At 38.1% G+C, this 24,619-nt stretch overlaps 1 pseudogene; it reads right to left on the reverse strand.

Annotated features, from left to right (window-relative positions):
- Nucleotides 1–22,542: 22,542 nt before the first annotated feature.
- Gm2189 lies at nt 22,543–22,998 on the reverse strand (annotated as a pseudogene).
- Between the last annotated feature and the right edge of the window lie 1,621 nt (nt 22,999–24,619).

Genomic DNA, 24,619 nt, shown 5'->3' on the forward strand with positions numbered 1-24,619 from the left:
AATAATAATAATAAAAAAACTGTCACTTTTAGAACTGCACTAACACACATGTAGTATCCATACAAAAGAACCCTTACTCAAGGACTGTGGAAAGTGAGGACCCACACTTGAAGTGTCCTCTAACATGTATACATTCTACACGTGTACCATGGCACATGTTCACTGACAATTTCACACATGTACATACACATACATGCATACATAGACATCAAACATACAGGGGCATACACACACACACACAGAGTCACTTGAGAATTTTCTCTAATTCTACAGTATTTTTTAATATAAAACATTTTGTTATTTATTAAAATAAATAAAATTTAAAATATATTTACTATTTATTAAAAGTCTCACAATCTTTAAAAAAAATCAAACACATAGAAAGTTCAGTCTCTTTAAAGTATCCACATTATCTCTAAAAATTCAGTGTCTCTCAACTGTGAGCTCCTGTAAAATAGAAATAAGTTAAATGCTTTTGTACACCAAGAGGAAAGAACGAGGACATAGTCACAATTAAGTCAAAGCAAAACCAAACTCCAACAGTGTAGAAAGTTCAGTGCTTGACATCTGGGATTTACCCACAATCCTCTGGGCTCTGAAGGGCCTAGCGAGCTGGCTCCACTTCTCTTGCTCTACCATTCACAGCACACAGAGTTTTTCTCTTAGGCTCTGGCAAAAACCATTTCACAGTAGCTACTGTCTTTGGCAGTCATCCTTAACACTGCATCTCTAAAATGTTTGGATTTCCTGCTGCAATTGGGCTGCACTTTCACCAAGTACCTTTCCTGGGCTCTCTTCATGGTGGCAAAATTCAAATTCTCTCCAGGGCACATTCTACTGCAATTTTGGCATGTTTGCCAATGGCCTCTCCCAACCTCTTCTCAGGGCCTCTAGCCCTTCCACACAGTGCCCAGCCTCAGCATATTGCTATGGCCTCATCATACCTTCAAAACAGTACTACCTGGGTGGTTCTTAAATACTACCTGATTCAGCTGACAACATGAGATGCAGCCTCAGACCCCCTTGACTAGAGCTTCTATGTTCTGACCCTGAGGAAATACCCCCAGAAGATTTCACCTCCATAATGCTGGTCTCTTCTTCACCATTTCTAACATTGCAGATCCAGATGATCATAATCTCAGACAAATCACATGGCTGTGATAGAATCCTTAAGGGACTTTTAAACTTCACCCAGAAGTTTCAGAAGCTGGGCTTCCATTGTCCACACTGCTCTCAGCCTGCTTATCTTCAAGATCCCTCAGAACAACCTGATGACCTCTGTGTACTTAAAGAATTTTCCAGCCCAAAGTTCCAAAGTCCTTCCACAATCTTCCTCAAAACCACATGGTCTGTTCTGTCACAGTAATACACCATGAAACCAATTTCTGTCATAGGTAGAGTTTCTACACCATGACCAAAATCAACCTGGGGAGAAAACGCTTGCGGTTTTAAGTCCATATCTGAAGGGAATCAGTGGAGGAACTATGGGTGGGAATGGGAACAGAGGACCTGGAATACAAATGCTTACAGCCTTGCTCTCTCTGGCTTACTCTGTTTTCTTATACACCTAGGACCATCTGCCTGGGGGTGTCACCACCCACAGTGGGCTAGGCTTTCTCAGATCAATCAGCAGCCTAGAAAAATCTCTACAGTCTTGCCTACAGGCAAGTGGTATGAAAGCATTATCTCAAGAAAGATTCCTTCTTCCCAGATAATCCTTCCTTTTTTCAAGTTGACCCAAAATCTAGACAACTAATCCAAAACACTTCAAACTTACATGTGCTTTTCTAGTCAAGGTCACAAGAAGCAGAAGACCACCACAGACACAGTAGCAAACCCTTGCTATAGGAAATCTACACAATGAGCTACATACAGGATGAGTAAACTGGTTTCTTCAACAAAAAAAAAAAAAGAAAGAAAGGAAGAAAGAGAGAGAGAGAGAGAGAGAGAGAGAGAGAGAGAGAGAGAGAAAGAAAGAAAGAAAGAAAGAAAGAAAGAAAGAAAGGAAGAAAGAAAGGAAGAAAGAAAGAAGAAAGAAAGAAAGAAAAAAGAAAAAAGAAAAAAGGAAGGTAGAAAGGGAAGGAATATAGGAAAAGAAGTTGTAAATTAGGAAATTTAAGAGAGATATCAGTAGATCGGTGGTGAGTGGACATTATTTTCTTTTTTTTCCAGTTTTTTTATTAGGTATATTCCTCATTTACATTTTCAATGCTATCCCAAAGGTCCCCCATACCCACCCCCCCAATCCCCTACCCACCCACTCCCCCTTTTTGGCCCTGGTGTTCCCCTGTACTGGGGCATATAAAGTTTGCAAGTCCAATGGGCCTCTCTTTGCAGTGATGGCCGACTAGGCCATCTTTTGATACATATGCAGCTAAAGACAAGAGCTCCCGGGTACTGGTTAGTTCATATTGTTGTTCCACCTATAGGGTTGCAGTTCCCTTTAGCTCCTTGGGTACTTTCTCTAGCTCCTCCATTAGGGGCTGTGTGACCCATCCAATAGCTGACTGTGATCATCCACTTCTGTGTTTGCTAGGCCCCGGCATAGTCTCACAAGAGAGAGCTATAACTGGGTCCTTTCAGCGAAATCTTGCTAGTGTATGCAATGGTGTCAGTATTTGGAAGCTGCTTATGGGATGGATCCCTGCATATGGCAGTCACTAGATGGTCCATCCTTTCGTCACAGCTCCAAATTTTGTCTCTGTAACTCCTTCTATAGGTGTTTTGTTCCCATTTCTAGGAAGGGGTAAAGTGTCCACACTTTGGTCTTCGTTCTTCTTGAATTTCATGCGTTTGGCAAGTTGTATCTTATATCTTGGGTATCCTAAGTTTCTGGGCTATTATCCACTTATCAGTGAGTACATATTGTGCGAGTTCCTTTGTGATTGGGTTACTTCACTCAGGATGATACCCTCCAGGTCCATCCATTTGCCTAGGAATTTCATAAATTCATTTTTTTAATAGCTGAGTAGTATTCCATTGTGTAAATGTACCACATTTTCTGTATCCATTCCTCTGTTGAGGGGCATCTGGGTTCTTTCCAGCTTCTGGCTATTATAAACAAGGCTGCTATGAACATAGTGGAGCATGTGTTCTTCTTACCAGTTGGGACATCTTCTGGATATATGCCCAGGAGAGGTATTGCTGGATCCTCCGGTAGTACTATGTCCAATTTTCTGAGGAACCGCCAGACTGATTTCCAGAGTAGTTGTACAAGTTTGCAATCCCACCAACAATGGAGGAGTGTTCCCCTTTCTCCACATCCTCGCCAACATCTGCTGTCACCTGAGTTTTTGATCTTAGCCATTCTGACTGGAGTGAAGTGGAATCTCAGTGTTGTTTTGATTTGCATTTCCCTGATGATTAAGGATGTTGAACATTTTTTCAGGTGTTTCTCTGCCATTCGGTATTCCTCAGGTGAGAATTCTTTGTTCAGCTCTGAGCCCCATTTTTTAATTGGGTTATTTGATTTTCTGGAGTCCATCTTCTTGAGTTGTTTATATATATTGGATATTAGTCCCCTATCCGATTTGGGATAGGTAAAGATCCTTTCCCAATCTGTTGGTGGCCTTTTTGTCTTATTTACGGTGTCTTTTGCCTTGCAGAAGCTTTGCAATTTTATGAGGTCCCATTTATCGATTCTCGATCTTACAGCACAAGCCATTGCTGTTCTATTCAGGAATTTTTCCCCTGTACCCATATCTTTGAGGCTTTTCCCTACTTTCTCCTCTATAAGTTTCAGTGTCTCTGGTTTTATGTGGAGTTCCTTAATCCACTTAGATTTGACCTTAGTACAAGGAGATAGAAATGGATGATTTATTTAACATGAAACCTCTTTGAATTATGACTTTTTGAGGAATTTTAACACTGAATACTGAATGTATATTTAATTAAATTTAGATAGTCACTTTTTAGAGTAATAATAGCTTGTACTTAGGTCTTTTAATAGCTTATATCTTTTAGAGATAACTACAGATAAAATATGATGCTGGGGCATGTTTCAAAATGTGGGAAGAAGTTGGTAAGATTAAAATAAAGTAATTGTTCCTAATAAATTAATCATTATCAAAGGGTGATGGATAGCTGGGAGTTTCCTACATAACTTTGACCTACTTTTGTGCATACATATGAATTTTTTCTCTTTTTTTGGTATAAAAATATTTTTATATTTTTCCCATTTTGTTAAAATAGATTCTTTTGTTACACAATTTATCATTTTTTTAAATTTTATTTTTAATTTCTTTTTTATACGCCATATTCCATTCCCTGCCCCCCATCCACCCTCTGACTGTTCCACATCCCACACCTCCTCACTATCCCACCCCATCTCCATGTGGATGCCCCTATCCCCCATCCCACCTGGCCTTAAATGCCCTGGGACCTCCAATCTCTTGAGGGTTAGGTGCATCATCTCTGAATGAACATAGACCTGGAAATCCTCTACTATATGTGTGTTGAATTTTTTCATAATGAAAATTTTTCTTTTAAGAATCATCAGGTGAGGGGAATAGAGTTAGCTCTATGGTTTAAAGCACTCAATTGTTCTTGCAGAGGACCTGGGTTTAGTTGCCATCATCCACATGGTAGCTCAAAACTATCTGTAACTCCAGTTCCAAGGTATCTAATGCCTCCTCCAGATTCAGGCATCAGGCACAAACATGGTATAAAGACATGCATTCACTCAAAACACTCACACACATAAAATGAAGATAGGTCAGTCAACAACAACAGAAGAGTCATCAGGAGAACTGAGATCAGGCAAAAAGGCTTAGAAGTGAGGGCTGAGGAGGTAACTCTGTCAGTAAAGGATTTGCCTCTCAAACATGGGGACCTGAGTTCAGTTCCCAGCACTTATGCACAGAGAAGGCAGGTATGGTGTGAGGCATATCCAGAACCTAGTGCTGGGGGATGGGAGCAGGGACAGGAAAGTCCTTGGAGCTCAGTGGTTAAAGGTCTGGTTGACATGTAAGTTCCAGGTTCATTGAGAAACATAAGGTCTCCAAGCATAAGGAAAGAGAACGATAAGCATCACTATCATCCAGCTGCAAACGCTGTGACCTACAACTGTGACTGCAAAATGAAATAATGCAACATTGGCTGTCATAGTTAGGGTTTCTGTTGCTGTGATGGAATACCATGACCAAAGCAACTTGAGAAGGAGAGGGCTTATTTGGTTTATACTTCCATATCTCTGTTTATTGTCAAAGGAAGTCAGGACAGGAATTCAAATAGGTGAGGAACCTGAGGCAGGAATGATGAATAGGTCATAGAGGGGTGCTGCTTACTGGCTTGCTCTTCATGGCATGCTCAGCCTATTTTTTGTTTGTTTGTTGTTTTTTTGTTTTGTTTTGTTTTGAAATATTGCTTCTCTGTGTGCCCCTGGCTGTTTTGGAAGTCACTCTGTAGACCAGGCTGGCCTCAAATTCACAAAGATCTGCCTGCCTCTGCCTCCCAAGTGCTGAGAGTAAGGTTTGCACCATCACTACCTGACAATAAGCCCAGAAAATTGTCCCACCCACAATGGACTGGGTTCTCCTGCCTGAATTAAGAAAATTCTCTACAGCCAGATCTTATGAAGACGTCTTCTAAACTGATGATCCTTCCTTTCTGACAACTCTAGCTTGTGTCAGATTGACATAAAACTAGCCAGTACAATGGTACAAATGTGAAAGTAACCAACTACTTTTTGGATAGATTTAAGGCCAACTCCACATGTTAGAACTTATACCTGACACTGCTAAAGTGGCCAAGAACCTGAGACACGATAGTTCAGGGGCCTGTGGTAAAACCTACTATGATTATGCTAAAGAAACATAACAATAAAATGACTTTTAATGGCCTGTAACAATACCTATAGATCAGTGCCTTGCTCAACCCTCATCAAGAAGCTTCTTGTTGCAATAGGTAAGAGTTAGCCTACAGCTCCATAACTGGATAATTGTGAGCACTCAGTCTTAAATGAGATGTTTTCATCAAAGTCCTCGCATCAGGACACAAGGAGTCATGCAGGAGAAGAATTGCAAAAATTGTAAGAACCAGAAGTGGTGGGAAACTCCAAGGAGTCTTCCAGACACGACTGAGGTACACATGAATGCACAAGAGACCAATAAGATAAAAAAAAATAACAACAAAGACACAAAAACTATGGTAGCACAGACAACACAGGTTCAAGGTAGACAGTGTCCAGCACTGAGAGAAGAGTCCAATCTACACCTAACCAAGAAGCTATTTGCAATACCTGCTGGGAGAGGGAATATCATGTGTTCCAATAGACTGTCAACCACACACAAGGGAAGGCCCCACAACCAAGAGTAGTTGGTCTACAAAAACAAACTTCATGGACTTGGGGGAAACAGGATGAGAGGTTGTTTCTATATTGCTATTTTGGCATTTTTCTTCTCTTATTGGTCTATGGTCTTTGTTTTGTGTGTGCGTTTAATTTTTTATCATTATTTTGAAATATACAATGCAGTATTGACATTCCTTTAAGTCATCAAAATAATTTATAATACTTATATGCCTCTTAAGTATACATAGTATCTTCTGAAGCTAAAAGTAATATCATCAGCCAGTTTTTAAAATATATTTGGAATGTTAAACATGATAGAAGTAAAAAAAAAAATCTCTTAGTCCTCTATGAAATGAAATTGTGACAAGTTCCTGATAAGACTGAAACCATTCCATCTTCAAGGAAGAAGATGCAGCATAACTGTAGCTTCATAGAATGAATTGGGTAGTGTTCCTTCTGTTCTATTTTATGGAACAGTTTGAAGAGTATTGGTATTAGGTCTTCTTTGAAGGTCTGATAGGATGCTGCACTAAACCCATCTGGTCCTGTGGGGTTTTTTTTTGTTTTGTTTTTTTTTTGTTGTTGTTGTTTTTGTCTTTTTGGTTGGAAGACTATTAATGAATGCTTCTATTTATTTAGGGACTATAGGACTGTTTAGATGGTTTATCTGATCCTGATTTAACTTAGGTATTTGGTATATGTCCAGAAAACTGTCCATTTCATCCAGATTTTCCAGTTTTGCTTAATATAGGCTTTTGTAGGGTATGATGATTGTTTTGCATTTCCTCAGTTTCTGTTGTTATGTCTCCCTTTTCATTTCTGGTTTTGTTCATTTGGATACTGTCTCTGTGCCCTCTGCTAAGGGTTTATCTATCTATCTTGTTGCTTTTCTCAAAGAACCAGCTCCTGGTTTGGTTGATTCTTTGTATCGTTCTTTTTGTTTCTACTTGGTTGATTTCAGGCCTAAGTTTGATTATTTCCTGCCTTCTACTACTCTTGGGTCTATTTGCTTCTCTTTGCTCTAGAGCTTACAGGTGTGATGTTAAACTGCTAGTGTGTGCTCGCTCCAGTTTCTTCTTGGAGGCACTCAGAGCTATGAGTTTTCATCTTAGCACTGCTTTCATTGTGTCCCATAAGTTTGGGTATATTCTGCCTTTATTTTCATTAAATTCTAAAGTCTTTAATTTCTTCCTTTATTTCTTCCTTGACCGAGTTTTCATTGAGTAGAGTGTTGTTCAGCTTCGATGTATATGTGGGTTTTCTGAGGCTTTTGTTTCTATTGAAGACCAGCCTTAGTCTCTGGTGATCTGATAGAATGTATGGGATTATTTCAATCTTCTTGTATCTGTTGAGACCTTTTTTGTGACCAATTATATGGTCAGTTTCGGGGAAGGCACCATGAGGTGCTAAGAAGAAATCTTTTATTTTACGATGAAATGTTCTATAAATATCTGTTAAATCCATTTGGTCCATAACTTCTTAGTTTCATTGTGTCTCTGAGAGTTTGTATTTTCATGATCTGTCCATTGATGAGAGTGGGGTGTTGAAGTCTCCCACTATTATTGTGTAAGGTGCAATATGTGTGCTTTTGAACTTTAGTAGAGTTTCTTTTATGAATGTGGGTGCCCTTGCATTTGAAGCATAGATGTTAAGAATCGAGAGTTCTTCATGGTAGGTTTTTTTTCCCTTTGATGAGTATGAAGTGTCCCTCCTTATCCTTTTTGATAATTTTTGGTTGAAAGTTAATTTTATTTTATATTAGAATGGCTACTCCAGCTTGTTTCTTGAGACCATTTCCTTGGAAAATTGTTTTCCAGTCCTTACTCTGAGGTAGTGTCTGTTTATGACACTGTATGCAGCAAAATGCTGGGTCCTGTTTACATATCCAGTCTGTTACTCTATGTCTTTTTATTGGGGGAATTGAGTCCATTGACGTTAAGGAATATTAAAGAATAGTGATTGTTGCTTCCTGATATTTTTGATGTTATTTTTATGTTTGTGTGGCTATCATCTTCTTTTGGGTTTGTTAAAAAAGTACTTTCTTGCTTTTTCTAGGGTGTAGTTTCCCTCCTTGTGTTGGCGGTTTCCATGTATTATCCTTTGTAGGGCTGGATTTGTGTAGAGATATTGTATAATTTTGGTTTTTGTCATAGAATATCTTGGTTTCTCCATCTATGGTAATTGAGAGTTTTGCTGTGTATAGTAGCCTGGATTGGCATTTGTGTTTTCTTAGGGTCTGTATGACATTTGCTCCAGATCTTCTAGTTTTCATAGTCTCTGGTGAGAAGTCTGGTTAATTCTGATAGATCTGCCTTTATATGTTACTTGACCTTTTTCCCTTACTGCTTTTAATATTCCTTTGTTTTGTGCATTTGGTGTTTTGAGTATTATGTGATGGGAGGAATTTCTTTTCTGGTCCAGTCTATTTGGAGTTCTGTAGGCTTCTTGTATGTTTATGAGTATCTCTTTCTTTAGGTTAGAAAATTTTTTCTTCTATAATTTTGTTGATGGTATTTACTGGCCCTTTAAGTTGGGAATCTTCACTCTCTTCTATACCTATTATCCTTAGGTTTGATGTTCTCATTGTGTCCTGGGTTTCCTGGGTGTTTTGGAGCTTTTTGCAGTTTGCATTTTCTTTGACTGTTGTGTCAATATTTTCTATGTTATCTTCTGCACCTGAGATTCTCTCTTCTATCTCTTGTATTCTGTTGGCAATGCTTGCATCTATGACTCCTGATCTCTTTCCTAGGTTTTCTAACACCAGGGTTGTCTCCCTTTGTGATTTCTTTATTGGTTCTAGTTCCATTTTTAGATCCTGCATTGTTCAATCCCTTCACCTGTTTGGATGTATTTTCCTATATTCTTTCAGGGATTTTTGTGTTACATCTTTAAGGGTTTCTAGATGTTTATCCATGTTCTTCTGTATTTCTTTATATCCTCCTTAAAGTCCTCTATCATTATCATGAGATGTGATTTTAAATCATAGTCTTGTTTTTCTGGTGTGTTGAGGTATTCAGGGCTCGCTGTGGTAGGAGAACTGGATTCTGACGATGCCAAATAGCCTTGGTTTCTATTGCTTATGTTCTTGCCCTTGCCTTTTGCCATCTGGCTATCTCTGGTGTTAGCTAGTTTTGCTGTCTCTGACTATGGCTCGTGCCTCCTGCAAGCCTTTGTGTCAATAATCCTGGGAGACCAGTTCTCTCCTGGAGGAATTTGGAGATGAGGAGCTGTGTTACAGGGTCAGCTGTGGGATGCAAATGGATGGAAACCAGAAGGATCTTGTCCCAGGCTGCTCCTTGGTTTCTGTGTCCTAGAGGCCCCAGGGGTCCCTCTGAGCAGAAGTGGTGGTCTTACCTGTGCTCACAGGCTTATCAGCACTTCTGGGAGACTTGCTCTCTTCTGGAGGATTTTGGGTAAGGAGCGTTGTGGCACAGGATAAGCTCTGGGTGCAGATGGAAACCAGAAGGATCCTTCTACAGTATTTTCATAGTGTGCTTATTCCACGCTTTTTTAAATCATTTTTTAAAAAAGATTTCTCACATATAACATCCATTTCTCAAACCTTTGGCTTCCCATTCTATTGTATACTTTATCAACTAATAGAACTCTTGAAAACATAACAGCTCTTATCTTCCAACTACTCAAGTAGAAATCCCTACTGTTCCCTCACCCACCAACTGTGCTTGCAAAGCAATACTGTTTGGCTTAATGGTCTCTCCAGCAGGAAGAGGAGCATTCTGTACTGCAAGCCTCTTCCCTTCCTGCAGAAAGGAAAAATAAAATAATAAATAAATAAATAGATAAATAGATAGATAGATAGATAGATAGATACGTCTCTTTCCATCTGTCTCCACCCACTTATTGATCTGTTTGCCTTCACTTATTGAGAGCATCGAAACCTTAATTGTAGTTGGATTGTGTTCATCAAGTGATTCAGTATCTCTGAGGAAACTGCTCAGGATTCCACTGAAATATGATTGACTGAACTCCTACAATTGTAGCCAATCAAGTCACAGACTCTAAACTCTCAATTACCATTTTTGAGGAACTCAGTTCTCCTGATTCTTTTTAGGTCTAAAGGAAAGCAATAAAGCAGTACTCAGTTCTAACTGAGTACTAATGCTAAATCATTTCGTAGTTGGGTGGACTCCTGCTTATAATTTTGATTTATGTGAAGCTGAGATTTTTGTTCCCACTAATGGAAAAAGTAGTTAAGTTGGGCTTTGATTTCATAGTCTGCCTGTGCACAGACATCTAGCAGGTGGCAAACAGCAGGGATTTGGTCTCTACTAGGTAACAGATGTCTAGGCATTTGGGAGGCAATATTTATGCCTACCCTGAAGATCCTATAAACGCTGATATTTTGAAATGCAGGGCTGAAAGTCATTAACAATTCCTCACACTCATAAATGGAATGTTTGTGCTTTATTTGCATGAATTAAATTTCTATATTTTTTGAAAATCAAACCTTGTTTTCTCCTCTTTAAGACTAAACATTCTTCTAATGCTTTCTTATGTAAATTTCTGAATTTGGAAAATCAAATCTTCTTTGTCCTTTCCCAGCCCAGCTTTGTTTTCTAATTTTGTAATTATGACCACAATAATTGAAAAAAATTTAAGCTGGAGGATACTCATTTGTAATGAATGGCCTCTTGGAGGAAGTTCTGAGCTCGGCAAAGTACAGCATTTAAGCAGAGCTTTACATTGAAATAGAGGAAAATCTCTATGATGAAAGGTACACTTGTCTTTAGTTGATACACAACACAATTTCTTTAGACAATCCAGGAATTTCAAATTACAAGAGACAGTATGCTTCTTTTTTCAAAGGTGGTGGAAAGAAAGAGAAGAAATAGGAGCCATCAGGATACTCAAGTAAAAAAAAAAGTCAGAGGTTTTATTTGCCATATAAACATTTGAAGCTTTACTATGGTATAACTAACATACAATTAACATCACATACATTAAAATTGTAGGCTGAACTTTGATACCGATGTACATCCATGAATCTATCACCACAACCAAGGTACAAAACATGCCTATTATTCCTCACATTCCCTCAGTCCTCTCTCCAAATGCCCCAAAGCCTTTGGTCTACTTTGAATTCTCCAGATTTTAAAACAAGAATTTTTTTGCCCTAACTTTTGTTTGTTTGTTTGTTTGTTTTTCATGCTGTATATCGACCTTAAATTTTTCCTTTGGCATATACTGACCCTGAAGTTACCTGTGTAGTGATGCATAATGATAATTCATGTTCATTGTTAAGTAGTATTTCCCTGTGTGTGGATATAGCACACTTGGCCCACTCGCATGCTTACTGGACATTTTGTTCTCTTAATAGTGTGAATGAGTAGAATGAAAACGGCTATGAAAAGTCACTTTTAAATCTTTGCTTGAGCATGTTTTGATATCTCTTAGAAGGCACCCAGGAAAGGAATAATGGCTATGTCAGATGGTATGTTTGGATCTCACTCTTCATATACTAATCATTAGTAATAATATATTAATGTAATAAATATATAGTAATCATTAAGAATAATATATTCCTAAAGCCAGTGAAATTTTTGTTTATACTTTCCTTATAGGGTTCATTGTTTTAGATTATACATTTAATGCTATGGTACAATTTGAGTTGGATCTTATATATAGTAAGATGTATTATGTAGATCAGTTTTTAATATGAGTGTCGGATTGTACTAGAAACACTGGCTTGAAAGAATATACTTTATTAAATTTTCTTGGCATCTTTATTTGTAAATCAGTTACACATGCATGTGTGGGTGCTTCTTGGCTTTCTGTTTTGTTCTATTTTTCTATGTTTGCATCAATAACACATGGTTTTGTTGTCTGTATCTTTATAATAAGTTTTGAAATCAGACAATGTTAATCCTTCTATTGTCATTTTTCAAAGTGTTTTGGATGGTCTGGGTCCTTCATGTTCCCATGGGACTTTTAAGATGCCTGTGTGTTGTAACAACAAAATGTCTCCTGGGATTTTGGCCAGTACTGTGTGGCAACCACTTCACATCATAGTAACTTTATCTCTTGATTCATATATCTTTCCACCCTGAGCAGTGTTCTTTAGTTTGTCTCAGCTATATATACTGTGTACATGTCTTTTAACATTTTTTATTTGATTGACCAGTAAGCATGTCAAATTTTTGTTATTATTTTGAAGGTTGCTTTTTAAATTCCCAAGTGTTATGTGTGTATATGAATTGCTTTACCTTGCCTCCAAATTTTTTGTTACTACCGGCAAGGTAAATGTGAATTTCAAAGTGTGAACATTGTTCCTCTTTCCAACATGATGATTCTTAATTCATTTATTCCTAAGCCTGTAAGAGTATACAAACTATACATTAACTAAGAATGTTATAAAGTATGAACAGAATATTATGCTAATAAAGTACATAAATCTCTTATTTAATGCATACAATATAAACATTTTTTTCTTAATGCTTTATAGACTAAAGTTCAGGTAGATACTCTCACTATATACAATTATTACCTTTGCAACATATTTTAATGATAAAATATACTGGATTCTAATAATAATATTTTATAATATTATATTCTTATGATATACAAGTTACTTCAAAAAAGAATTACATTGAAACAGAGAAATTTAATATAATCATCCACACCTTATACTTCAGCCTGTTTGTTTGTTTAATTTGAGGCTATCTTATTTTTAGTTAGCTTTTTGTTTTTTGTTTTTTTATTTTGACAAAGGCCTCATGTAATACAGACTAGCCAAAAATCCACTATGTGGCTGAGGTAGACTTCAAATTTATGACCAGCTTGGTTCTGCCTCATGAATTCTGGGATTAGAGGCATTCACCATCACACATGGCTCTGCAGATCTTTCATATCTGTAGCTATGTAGCTTCTATTATATTTGAAGATAAAGTCTGTAATACTCAGGACATTTCTGTTCCCTGATAACACCGAGTCAGAGCAAATTCTGTCAAAGTCACAGGGGACATTTTGCTGTTGTTGTTGTTGTTGTTGTTGTTGTTGAAAATGACAGGCATCTTAAAAGTCACAGGTAAGGCCGGCATGGTGGCACACGCCTTTAATCCCAGCACTCAGGAGGCAGAGGCAGGCGGATTTCTGAGTTTGAGGCTAGCCTGGTCTACAAAGTGAGTTCCAGGACAGCCAGGGCTATACAGAAAAACCCTGTCTCGAAAAACCAAAAAAAAAAAAAAAAAAAAAAAAAAAAAAAAAAAAAAGAGAGAGAGAAAGAAAGAAAGAAAGAAAGAAAAGAAAAGAAAAGAAAAGAAAAGAAAAGAAAAGAAAAGGGAAAAGGAAAAGGAAAAGGAAAAGGAAAAGGAAAAGGAAAAGGAAAAGGAAAAAGAAAAAGAAAAAATATGTCACAGGTAAACACAAAACCTCAGCTCATCAAAAGCAGGTTAACAAAAGAAGATACTACCAGAGAGTCTCTAGGAGAATATAACACAAATACAGTCATCTAAGGTTAGCTATCTAAGTGACTGGTAAGCTGCCATTATTACGAGCTGGGACATTCTCAATTCATGGTGCCCAGTGATAAAACTGCTATTGTCTCATGTTAAGTCCTTATAAAGGCAAAACTAACTAAGTAGTTTATTCTAGATAATTTTCAGTGATGATGAACTAAGCATTTTAAAGGCATGTGTGTGTGTGTGTGTGTGTGTGTGTGTGTGTGTGTGTGTGTGTGGTTTCAGGGCAGATATACACTTTTAAAAATTCCCACAGAGAAAATTCTAAACCAGGATAGCTCAACTTCTACCTTTTAACCAAACGTTAAAAATATATTAATACAATTTCTACACAAAGATTTCCCAAGGATGAGAAAAGAGACTACTTTTCAGCTCCTAGTACAGCTTCCACTCAGACAGACTCTGCAAGAAAAGTATAGCCCAATGTGTCCCATGGACATAGATTCTGAACTAACTTTTGCAGATTAAGTCCAATCATATAGAAAACAAAATTAGCTATGATTGAGATAGGTTTATTTCAGTAATGAAAGGTTGATATACAATAGAAATTTTAAACATTATAATTCAACTTACTAGCACATTAAAATAAGGCAGTTACAATAAACACACACACACACAAAAAGCATTGAGATGATCCAACATCTATTCCCTTTTTTCATCTATAAGTTTTATTAGATATTTTCTTTATTTACATTTCAAATGCTATCCTGAAACTTCCCTATACCCTCCCCCCGCCCTGCTCCCCTACCGACACACTCCCACTTCTTGGCCCTGGCGTTCCCCTGCACTGGGGCATATAAAGTTTGCAAGACCAAGGGTCCTCTCTTCCCAATGATGGCCGACTAGGCCATCCTCTGCCACATATGCAGCTAGAGACACGAGCTCCGGGGTACTGGTTAGTTCATATTGTTGTTCCACCTATAGGGTTGCAGACCCCTTCAGCTCCTTGGGTACTTTCTCTAGCTCCATCTATTCTTTAATATAAACCTCAAAAGCAAGAAATCTAAGAACAAAAGAGCACCTCCTCCCGGGGTGGGGTGGGGGTCTATCATATTGATATTTGTGTGTTCATTTTGTAGTCTGTATCCTTACTAACTTACTGAGAAGTTACAGCAGGCATGTGTATGTATTCCTCAGTTCTCACTAAGCAGGCATGGACATCTTTTAACCCATTTTTTCCTTCTCTTTTTCTTACCTGCATTCACTATCTAGAACCTCCAGTTTAAAAGAGAGCACAAGTAGCTAAGGGAGGAGACATTCTTCATCGAATATAAAGGCATGGGCGTCGTAGCAAATTGAGGCCCTAAACAAGAAAAAGGGAAACAGGTGAAATGAGAGCAATATACGTTTCTGGAGCCCCTGGATTTCCATTAAATAGGTTAGCCTGATGCTGGATTTGCCATTTTCCTTTAGGCACTAAAGTAGAAAGAAAAACTCTGCTCAGGCAAAGCAATCCTCCACTAGGTAAGTATTCTATTACTGGCCTATAACTCCAATCCTAATATTGATTTTATTACATTAATAAAATATTGGTATTTTTATTAATATTTGTTAATATAGTATTAATATATTATCAGTATATTAATATATTGTCAACGTATTTATTTATTAATATATTTATTCACTTTATATCCTGATCGCAGCACCACCCCCACCCCCCCAGTCCTCCTTCCTCCTCCCATCTCCTCTGAGAAGAGGAATCTCCACGCAACCTCCAGCGCATCAAGTCACTGCAGGACTAGGCACAACCTCTCCCACTGGGGTCAGACAAAGCTGCTCAGGGAAACCGGGATCCACAGTCAGGCAATAGTCAGCAACAACCCCACCCCCTAATCTCCAGTTTTTGGGGTACTCACATGAAGACCAAGTTGCATATCTACAACCTAAGTGCTGGGGGTGAGAGTGGTGTGGGGGCAAGGTCCAGCCTATGCTTGCTCTTTGATTGGTGGTTCAGTCTCTGGGGTTCCCCACAGGTCCTGGTTACTTGTCTCTGTTGGTCTTCCTGTGGAATCCCTGTCTATTTCCGGGCCCTTAATCCTTCCCCCAACTCTTCCACAAGATTCCCAGAGCTACATCTAATTTTTGCCTTTGGGTCTCTGCATCTTTTTCCACCCAGTGTTAGGTGGAGCTCTTGGAGGACAGCTATGGTAGGTTCCTGTCTGCAGGCATAATACAATACCATTAATAGTGTCACGATTACTCGCCCGTGGGATGGGTCTCAAATTGCGCCAGTCATTGTTTGGACATTCCCTATATCTCTTTTCCATCTTTGACCCGACATATCTTGTAAATAGGACACATTTTGGGTCAAAGGTTTTGTGGGTAGAATGCTGTCCTTATCCCTTCACTGGGAGTCCAGACTGTATACAGGAAGTGGCCACTTCCGGGTCCATATCCCCAACTGGGAGGAATCTCAGCTAGAGTCACCCTCACAGACTCCCTGGAACCTCCCAGAACTCTGGCACCTACTAGAGATGCCCCTCAATTTCTGCCAATTTCTATTCTCTCTTCCCATCTCTCCCCTACACCTGATCCCCCAACCTGGTTGTCCTCTCAATCCCCTCACCCATCCAGTTCCCTCCCTCCATCCACCTCTGATGTCTATTTTACTTCCCTTCTGAGAAAGACTCAAGCATCCTTCCTTGGGGTCTCTGTTTTATTTAGCTTCCTTGTATGTGTGGATTGTAGCAAGGTTGTCCTGTAGTTTATGGCTAATATCCACTTATAAATGAGTACATACCATGCATGTATTCCCCTTTTCCCATTAGAAAATATTTCCAATTTTCTAATAAACAGCCAAATTGACTTCCAGAATGGGTGTATATGTTTGCACTCCCCTGTGGAGTGCCGTGCCGTGAGCAATCGCCATTATAAGATGGCGCTGGCTTCCACTTCGCCTAACTAGTAAACAAGCCTTATGCGCAAGTGCAAGAGTGAGTTCACGCCCAGTCACTGCCCATCTCGGGGCATAGTAATGGGGTGATAGGCGAGCAACTAATCAGGTGCTGTCACGCCACATCAGGTGCTGAAACATCACGCTGCAGGCTATAGTACGCTGCGCCATTTTCCGGGTTCGGGGTCTTCCTTAAGTTGAAGCAATAAAAGCTTTGCCGTAGAAGGATCCGGTTGTCCGAGTGAATTCTTGCCTGCGAGATACTAGCTTGGGCAACACTCCCCCGACAATGGAAAACTGTTCCCCTTACTCTGCATCCCCACCAGAATGTGCTGTCACTTGAGTGTCTTAGCCGTTTTGGTGGAGGTAAGGTGGAATCTCAGAGTAGTTTTGATTTGCCATTTCCCTGCTGACTAAGGACATTGAACACGTCCTTAGGTGTTTTTCAGCCATTAGAGATCGATTCCTTTGTGAGAATTCTCTGTTTAGCACTGTATCCCATTTTTTAAAAAATGAGTCATTTGGGTTGATGAGTTTTTAATTCTTGAGGTTTTTTTAAAAAATATATTTTAGACATTAGCCCTCTGTCAGATGTAGGATTGGTGAAGATGTTTTCTAAATCTGTAGGCTGTGGTTTTGTCCTATTGATGGCATCCTTTGCCTTACCGAAGTTTTCAGTTTTCATGAGGTCCTATTTATTGTTAATCTTCATGCCTGAGCTATGAGTGTTCTATTTAGGAAGCTGTCTCTTGTGCCAATGCGTTCAAGTCTATTCCCTACTTTCTTCTCTTTATTTCCTGTATAGTGTTATATGTTGCAGTCTTTGATCCACTTGGACTAGAGTTTTGTGCAAGGTGATAAATATGGATCTATTTGCATTCTTCTACATGCGGACATTCTATTAGACCAACTATTTCTTGAGGATATTTTCTGTTTTCCAATGTATGGTTCTAACTTCTTTGTACCTAGTTTTAGTGGAATTGTTTTAAGCTTCTATCCATTTAATTTGATGTTGGATATTACCGTGCTCTATATTGCCTTTATTGTGTTTAGGTATGTGTTGTATATCCCTGATCTCTCCAAGATTTTCAACACGAAGGAGTGTTTGCTTTTGTTAAAGGCTTTTTCTGTGTCTAATGGTCTAACAAAGTTATTGATCACGGTGGATAATATCTTTGATGTGCTCTTAGATTCAGTTGGTGAGGGCAATATTTAGTAGTTTTGCATCAATGTTCATAAGGGAAATTAGTCTGAAATGCTTTTTCTTTGTTGAGTCTTTATGTGGTTTAGATATCAAGGTGCCTGTGGCCTCATAGAATGAGTTTGGAAATGGCTCTTCTGGATATATTTTCTGGAATAGTTTGAGAAGTATTGGTATTATTAGCTCTTCTTTGAAAGTCCAGTAGAATTCTATGCTAAAGTCATCTGGCCCCAGGTTTTTATTTTTGGTTGGAAGACTTTTTACGACTGCTTGTATTTTCTTCGGGATTTTATGACTGTTTAGATAGTTTACCTGATCTTGATTTAATTTTGGTAAGTGGGCTCTGTCTAAGGAATCATCTACCTCATATAGATTCTCCAATTTTGTAGAGTATAGGGTTATTTAAGTAAGACCTAATGATTCTTTGCATTTCCTCAGTGTTCATTATATCTCCCTTTTCATTTTTGATTTTGAAATTTTGTTAATTTGGATACTGTCTCTCTGCCTTTTAGTTAATTTGACTAACCCAGTGACTGTTGAGTAGAGAGTTGTTCAGTTTCCATGAGTTTGTAGGCTTCTTTTCTGTCTGGTTACATGTTTAGTTTTGTAGTAGGTTTTATAGGTGCTGAGAAGAAATTGGAGAGATCCTACACTAACAACCTAATAGCATAACCGGAAACCCTAGAACAAAAAGAAGCAAACACACACAAGAGTTAATTTGGCTAAGTGTTTGTCTATCTTTTTTAGTGCTTTTGTTTTAAAATCTGTTTTATAAGATATTAGAATGGCTATTCCAGCATGTTTCTTGGGTCCATTTGCTTGTAAAACCTTTCCGAGCCCTTTATAGTGAGATCATGTCTACATTTTACTGCAGTGTGTTTCTTGTATGCAGCAGAATGAAGGATCCTGTTTACATATCCACTCTGTTAGCTTGCGTCTTTTTATTGGAGAATTGAGTCCATTGATGTTGAGAGATATTAATGAACAATGATGTGTGTGTGTGTGTGTGTGTGTGTGTGTGTGTTATTCCCATCCTTTGGTTTTGCTGGTACAGAATTATTTGTTTTTTGTGTTCTCTTGGATATATTTACACATGTGGTGCTGGAGTTTTCATTATAGTATCCCATGTAGGATGGGATTAGTAGAAAGATATTGTTTAAATTTGGTTTTGTTATGAAATAGCTTGTTTTTTCCATCTATAGTAATTGAAAGTTTTCCTGGGTATAGTAGTCTGGGCTGGCATTTGTGATCTCTTAGAGACTGTAAGACATCTACCCAGGTCATTGATGCTTTTAAAGTCTCTGTTGAGAGGTCTATTGTAATTCGAATAGGTCTGCCTTTATATGTTACTTGGCCTTCATCCCTTGTGGCTTTTAATATTCTTTCGATGTTCTGTACATTTAGTGTTCTGATTATTATGTTTCAGAGGGATTTTTCCCCTTCTATTTGGTGTTCTTTAGGTTAGGGGAATTTTCTTGTATGATTTTGTTGAAGATATATTCTGAGTCTTTGAGTTGGGAGTCTTCTTCTTCTTCTATTCCTATTATTTTTACTTAGATTTGGACTTTTTATAGTGTCCCAAATTTCTTGGATGTCTTGTGTTAGAGACTTTTTAGCTTAGTTTTTAGCTTTAGCATTTTCTTTGACCAATGTATTCTATTGTATCTCCTATGCCTGAGAGTCTCTCTTTCATCTCTTGTATCCTTTTGGTGATGCTTGTATCTGTAGTTCCTGTTTTTCTTTCTAGGTTTTCCATCTCCAGGATTGCCTCAATTTATATTTCTTTACTTTTTTTTCCATTTGAACATTTTTATTCATGTTCTTCACGTGTTTGATTGTATTTTCCTGTATTTCTTTAAGGGAAATACTCGTTACCTCTTTAAAGGCTTCTATCATCTTCATGAGATTAGATTTAAGGTCATTTTCTTGTGATTCAGATGTGTGAAAATTTTCATAGCTTGCTGTAGTAGGAAAGCTGGGTTCTGGCAGTGGCATATTTCCCTGGCTTTTGTTAATGGTGTTCTTACAGTAGCCTTTAACCATCTGGTTGTCCCTAGGATTGGCAGGCCTGATAGTCCCTAATGGGAAAAGGCATATGTGGTCGCAGGTAGAGTTGGTAGTCCCAAATGTCAGCAGGCATTGAATTAAATGACTGATTGTCCCTGTAGGCAGCAGACTTCCAGGAATCCAAGCGGAACTAGTAGGCCCTGATGGCTTCATATCACTGGTTGTTCCTAGTGGAAGCAGAGCTCCAGGGATGTAGGCCAAGCTGGTGGTCCCTCATGATTGTAGGCCTCTGGGCTGCAGCAAGACTCCAGGAATGCAGGCTGAATTGTAGCCTTGGAAATGGAGTACAGAGGAGGCAGGGTGATACTTGCCTCTGCTGAGTTTGCTCAGATGGGTTGGCAGGCAGAACATAGGGGTAGGGGTCTCTCCTTGTGGTCCCTGATAGCTGAAGGCCCTTGGGATTGTGGATAGAGGTGTGGACAGGAAGATGAAGTGCAGAAGGGAAGGGCAGACCTCATGTCTGTTGGGCTCTTTGGGGTACCCAGCCCTAATGTTGATTTTTATACCATTAAATTTCTTGATACACGGAAAAATAATTTCCACAGCTTTTCTTTAGCCCTCCAAATTATTTTGTCCATTCTTTTCATTGGTCCTGTTATCTGCCTCTTTATTTACATTTTAAGTCTAGTCAAAGCCAGAAAAAAATATTTATAGTTGCAGATATCTTCATAATTTTTTCCCTGCCTTGATCATACCATAACTCTACCTTTTGAGATTCTTTTTAAAAATTTTTATTAGATATTATCTTCATTTACATTTCAAATGTTATCCCAAAAGTCCCCTATACCCTCCCCCTGCCCTGTTCCCCTACCCACCCACTCCCACTTCTTGGCCCTGGCATTCCCCTGTACTGGGGCATATAAAGTTTGCAAGACCAAGGGGCCTCTCTTCCCAATGTTGGCAGACTAGGCCATCTTCTGCTACATATGCAGCTAGAGACATGAGCTCTGGGGGTACTGACCTTTTAAGATTCTTAAATTGAGTTTTAAAAATATGAAACATCATTTTAAAATGTATTTGTTATATTTATTATTTGATACATCTTTATGTTGTAATTGCATATTATATTTCATAGGTTCATATCCAGAAATTTCTCTTAATTCTACTATTTATTTTCTTTTCCTTTTCTTTTCTTTTCTTCTTTTCTTTTCTTTTCCTTCCTTCCTTCCTTCCTTTCTTCCTTCCTTCCTTCCTTCCTTTCTTTCTTTCTTTCTTTCTTTCTTTCTTTCTTTCTTTTTTAACAAGATCTCTCTTTTTAGGCCTGGCTGAAGTTTGCTATTTAGACCAGGCTGCTCTCAAGTTCACAAAAGGTCTCCTACCTCTGTGTCCTGGGCACTGGGATTACATGGTTTTGTCACCATGCCTAGCAATTCTACTATTTCTGATGATATTTCTAAATTGCCTTTAGTTTTATATACTGATACCATGATTGACTTAAAATAATGTTGATTTGTATAAAAGCTAACATTTTTCAGTTAGCATTATATTTATTGTCATTATCGTTATATTTATTAAACTCATAATCAGATCAGGAGAATACCTTTACTTTTATTATTTGCAACATGTGATGTTATCATTAAAACAATCTTTAATTGAATACAGTCTTTAACTTAAGTCCCAGCTGAACTTGAAATCCTCAATAGGTCCTCTAATTTCGCAGAAGAAAGTACTAATTGAGCTGTGCACATTCTCAATAATGTACCATGGTCTGTGCATATTACAAACCACAGACACACATACCTATAAAATTAAGCATGAATGCATCATTTAGTTTCTTGTGGTTTTAACTTAACATAAAGAATCATGCTTATTTGCGTTCTAAGTTTGCTTTTGAATCCAATCCTTAAAATTGAGAGCCACTTGTCTGCTTTGTTCATTATGTTTTCTTCTTGTTGGTGATTATATAAAGCAATTTCTGAGTGTTGTACTAGTGACCAACTACATAATTATTTCCATATACACACATATATCATATATATTAATTAATTATATGATTAATTTAAAAGAGTATAATTAATTAATTACATTCTTTAATCTTTCCAAAACCCTTTTGTAAGGATTAAAGACTATAATTCCAGTGAGCTCTCCTGTGCTGCCTTCTGTGCACTGGGCATCTACATACGCAGCATAAGCAACTGGATATTGAGTCAGGACTCAGACTGATAACCCCAGCTCTGGATGTAAATTTGACGACATTGTCTAAGGTTAGAGATCTTCTTCAAGGGACAGAGGGCAGATAAAGAAAAAGTTAATCATGTTCAATATTAACAACCAATGGTGAAAGTGATTGGTGAAAATCAATGAAAATCATAAAATGCTAGATGACTGTGTTATTCTAAAAGACAAGTTTCAAAATTCAATCAGGAATGAATTACTGTTAATGGGGGCTCATAGCGATGAAGAACATCATCAACACTTACACTTCTCATAGGGCAATGCCAGAGTATTAGTGGCATTGTCAAGTATCAAATAAAAAGAATGTTTGCAATGTGCTTCTAAATATGTAAAGGACAGTATGGAGAGATGGCTCAGTAGATAAAGGTGATTGCCCCCAAGTCTGATGACCTGAGTTCTATCAAGCTATTTTGTGTGTTTTTCAGAATATGAAAATTTATTACTGTGTTTTCATAGTCAATTTTTTTGATCTTGGTCTTTCCCTCTTGCCTTTGTATCAAGCCAAAAGAGACACATTTGCTACTTTAACCGCCTTAAAGCAGACTCCAGGAATATCACCTACAGCATGATTTTTTTTAACCAAATCTAGCAACCAGAACTTCATCATTTTCCTCAATGAAGTTCAAGCAGCCATGACTGGGCATGAATCCTATGATCTTCTTGCCATTCTTAATGAGCTGCATCCTGACATGCTTCCTGGTGGCAGAATTTGGCTGTTTGGCTTCAACCCTACTTTTTCCAGCACAATTCCCTGTACATGAGGGGCACTCTCAAATGGATTGGCGTTCAGGGCTGTGCCCAAGTGGGCTTTCTTGTACTGTTTATCATGCCACTTCTGGTCCTGTAAGTGATGGAGGAGCTTTCAGGCAGTATGGCAACCATAACACTTGCCCATTCTGCCAGTGTCATGGACCAGAGAGAAAGAGACTAGATTACTTTTGAAATTATTAGTATATTTATTTATATTATAAATGTCAATTTTAGATACTAAAATACATCATTTTTCAATTCCTTTTCATTCCTTCAAACCTCCCATGACACTCTTCCACTCCCTTCAAATTGATGACCTCTTCTTATTTTATTATAGACAGATAGAAAGATAGATACACAGATACATAGATAGATGTACAAATATATAAATACAACTTGCTAAATCTATTTTAGTTGTTTATGTAAATATAATTTCAAGTCTGACCACTTTGTATTGAATATAAATTTGTAGTCTCATTTCTGAGAGAAGCTAATTCTACCTCTCTTAGAAGTCATTGATTGCCTTTAGTTCTTTGTCTAAGGTTTGAACCCTGAGAGATTTTTCCACCAGTGAAGCAGTCATACCCCATGATAGAAGCTTTCTTAAAGCAAATGGAAGTCTTCACAGAAAACCACAACTTGACACAAATTGAAGATTAAACAATCATGATGGACCAAGACCTAAGGGGTAAATCTATAAAATAATGCCTATATCTAAGGTTCAGGGAACTTCATGAATGGGTGGACTGAAAGATTTTAAGAGTCAGATAACTGGTAAATTTTCTGTGAGACTGGCTCTTAGAGATGGCCTAGACCTGAACAATATGTTACTTTTTAAAAGTGCAACTTCAGAATTTCTGTGTTTAGACCATAGATTTTTCTCCCTCCACTCTGCCAAGCTCCTCCCATCTCTCCTCTTCCCCAGATCCACATCTCCCCTCATCATTTTCCTTCAGATAAGAGCAGGTCTCCAAGAGACAATAACCAAACAGGACAAGACAAAATACAATAAGACAAGGCAGAAGCCCTCATAATGAAGCTTGTCAAGGCAACCCAATAAAAGGAAAAGGGTCCCAAAAACAGGCAAAAGAGTCAGAGACACACCAGCTCCTACAGAAGCACCAACATAACAGCTATTACATACAGGCAGAAGGACATAGTGCAGACCCATGTGCATCCCATGTTCGCCATCACAGTCTCTGTGAGTCCATATGAGCCCTACTTAGTCTGTTCAGGGTGCCATGTTCCTCTGGTGCTCTCTATTCCTATAATCTTATAACTCTGATGAAAGGAAATGTTAGGCTTTGTTTTGTTCCCAGTTAACTTTTATCTTTTTCCATCTGTTGCTTTACACTGGAATTTCCTCAGTGGTATGTTCTTCACACTTCCATTTTACCAATTTTCTTTTCAGTCAAGTCTCCTCTGTCACTGAAACTTTCATTACTTTTAGCTATCTGCTTTATTTTTGATCCTAGGAATTTCATTCTTAAATTTTTTCCATATTCATTTTGTTATGTCTTAAGACTCAGATTTTTAAAGCCTTTACATTTTATTGAATAACAGGGTCATACATATGCCATATTTCATATCTGCATATGTGAGTTTACAAGTCTGGTTTTTCCATCTGCTGTGCTGTACTTATGCTAAGTCTTCTTTACATGCTTAAAAATTTTTACTACAAGAACCTATTTTCCAGATATTATTTTTGGGAATTCTTTGAGTCTCATGGGTATATCACATATAGAAGGTTTTTGCCTGAAATATGC

Source organism: Mus musculus, chromosome 6 (genome assembly GCF_000001635.26).
Source record: "Mus musculus strain C57BL/6J chromosome 6, GRCm38.p6 C57BL/6J".
NCBI lineage: Eukaryota > Metazoa > Chordata > Mammalia > Rodentia > Muridae > Mus > Mus musculus.